Source organism: Limulus polyphemus, unplaced genomic scaffold (assembly GCF_000517525.1).
Source record: "Limulus polyphemus unplaced genomic scaffold, Limulus_polyphemus-2.1.2 Scaffold67, whole genome shotgun sequence".
Classification (NCBI taxonomy): domain Eukaryota; kingdom Metazoa; phylum Arthropoda; class Merostomata; order Xiphosura; family Limulidae; genus Limulus; species Limulus polyphemus.
The window spans coordinates 445,805-448,929 of record NW_013665677.1 but is presented as its reverse complement, the minus strand read 5'-3'; positions in this window follow the sequence as shown (position 1 = coordinate 448,929).

The following is a 3,125-nucleotide window of genomic DNA, read 5'->3' as shown; positions in this document are numbered from 1 at the left end:
TTAAAGATTTAAAATAACAGTTTCATTTTAACAAACTCACTTTTTATATGATTGTATAATGAACTTTATTTACAGTCTTGGAATACAATTATTTGCTAACAACTGTGAATATTTGTTGTTAAACTTGAATGTCAAGAAAACAGTTTACTTTTACTGTTTTTACCGTGTTTATGTTTCGAAATACCAATTACTACCATGATTTTAAATACAATTATTAATTAAAATAAACGTTTATATAGTGTACCTTTAAAAACGTATGCTTACGTTCACACCATGTATAAAATAATATTTGAAAACAAATGTCAATTTATGTACGAGGTTTTGCCTTAACCTTTAAGCAGTCTATAACTATCGTATTTTTCTACTTATTATACTTTCTCGATGCTTTCTACCAAATTATAATTTGTTTTTTTTTCTATCTATGAATCATAAGAATGCAAAGAAGAAATTCGAGATGATCATTATTTAGAGACTCGTTTCCTTCCTGTAGTCAGATTAAGTAAAAAGTGCCGTCGGCGACATCCGGCTGAATCCTACAAAACCTGGACAACAATAAAAGAGGAAGTGTAAGGAGAAAGACGACTGGTTACCTTTTCCTAATAACTTCCAATCAGATATGTGGTAGCAGTAGCCGATGGTAAGGACGGAACCTGCCCATTTTTGTGTTTTTTATTCTTTTCGATCAATGGTTCCCAGATGACTGTGAAAGTCTATTGTTTCCTATACCACCTATAATCTTGTTTAGGTTGGTCTCTGCGTTTTGCCGCCTTTCTTTTAGGTCTTTTTTTTTATTATGATTTTTCAAGTATTTTCTCGTGTTTCTGTTAAATACACCGAAAACACGGATGTGGAAACAGGAGGTTAAAAAGTGACGGGAATAGAGATTTTGTATTGGCACTCTACTTCTATTTACATACAGAAGTGCTTTCTCAGTGACTGTATTGAATTCTGATCGTTTCCACTGGTTATCGAATAAAGTAAAATGTGCTGGGAAAAGCTCTTCGTTCCTGGTATTTCAGTGCAGAGCAAACAATCTGTTATTCAGGATAGGCTCAATCTGCTAAGCTGGTCTGTAGACATTAAAAACAAATATCAATGTATTCAAATGCTATTAAAAATCAGCTTATATGTTAAATCTCTTTGACTTCCAGATACCAATTTGATGTAGCTGGTTATTTTATCAGACAGAATCAAACACAGAAAAAAATATGAGATGAAGAAATAATGCAAGAATTTAACAAAAGTCTCTTGTAGGTTATTACAGTTGCGTCTGGACTGGCGTTTCTATCTTCTTAATTTTCTTTTCTCAGGAAATGACATCTTGACCCTTACGTAGAAGCTTAATATTTCGTTTGTTTCGCAGTTTCAGCACAAAGCTACACAAACGTCCATCTGTACGTATTCGTCTCCAATTTTAAACTAGTAGACAAAGGAGAAGACAGCGCCCACCGCCAACTTTGGGCTACTTTTATCTGATCAAATTGTGTTATTTGAGAGTCACTCTTACAAACGCACCCACGACCCCAAAATGAAGAAAATGATTTTGTGTTGTATAAACAGGCCGCGAACTATGAACCCTCGGACTAAGCGTCTAAACACGAAGCCCCACGAAAGCTAAAGTCATAGATTCCTATAATGATTAACACCACCATCTAATGGGAAAACTTCATGGAAATGTAAAATATTTAGCTTCTCTCGGGATTTCACATTTTTATTCAATCTCACTTCTCACAACATTTTAGTACATTTGAACCATTTTCCTTTGTTACATTTTAATGCGATAACATATTTGACAAAACTGTTAGAGGAAGCTATCTTTGTTAACACTGTTAGAGGAAGCTATCTTTGTTAACACTGTTAGAGGAAGCTATCTTTGTTAACGCCCTGCATATTACCACGTTCTATAAAACAGAAGGACCTAAAAGATGCCCCCCTCCCAGTGGCACAACGGTATGTCTTCGGACTTACAACGCTAGAAACCGGGTTTCGATACCTGTGGTGGGCAGAGCACAGATAGCCCATTCTGTAGCTTTGTGCTTAATTACAAAGAAACCTGAAAGACAACTTTACGAATCACAACTAAATTGAGCTTAAACCATTCCTTGGTTTAATTAAATGTAAAGGTTAACACTTTATTCTTCATCGTTATCATTATTACTTTTAACAACTATCACTGTCTAATAACCAACAGTAGAATTAGTGGTCACCCGATCTCAGAGTTGCTACTCTCCTTCAGTAACCTTATCGACCGCCATATTTCAGTGTTGCTACTCTCCTTCAGTAGCTTTAGCAACGGCTACATTTCATTGTTGCTACTTTCCTTCAGTAGCCTTATCGACCGCCATATTTCAGTGTTGCTACTCTCCTTCAGTAGCCTTAGCGACCGTCATATTTCAATGTTGCTACTTTCCTTCAGTAGCCTTAGCGACCGTCATATTTCAATGTTGCTACTTTCCTTCAGCGGCATTAGTGACTATCGAACTATTACTCTGCTCTTATTGTAACACTAGTGGATATCACATTAGAGACAACTACATGTCAGAATTACTTCTTGTATTTACATGGCAAGTAATGCAATAAGTTTGCTCAACTCCTCCCGGCAGCCTCGTATCTATACACAGCGTGGTCACAAGTAAATAGACACCACCTTTTCAGAAAAAAATAAAAATTTTCAGTCATATTCACATGAATTGATATATTTATTATTTAATTAATATTTAGTAGATCTTCCTTTCGCTTCGTGGAGTTCGTAGATCCTTTGGGGCATCGTGAGAATCATCTCGTCAATTTTAGATTGTGGGATTTTCGCTCACTCTTGCTTCAAAACTTGGAGTAGATCGCTCATCGAAGTTGGTTTTTTTTTGTTGTTTCTTGACTTGCGGGTCGAGTATAGCCCAGAGGTTTTCGATGGTGTTCATGTCAGGAGACTGGCTCGGCCAGGGCAACTTCTGGATACCATTTTTTTCCTGCCACTTTTGGGTATTTCTAGCAGTGTGACACGGTGCTCCATCTTCCTGGAATAACGTTGTGTTCTTGTTCACGAAACCCGAGGAATAAAGTGGCAAGAGTCCTTCTTCCAATATTTACCCCCAGTGGCACAGCGGTATGTCTGCGGACTTATACTG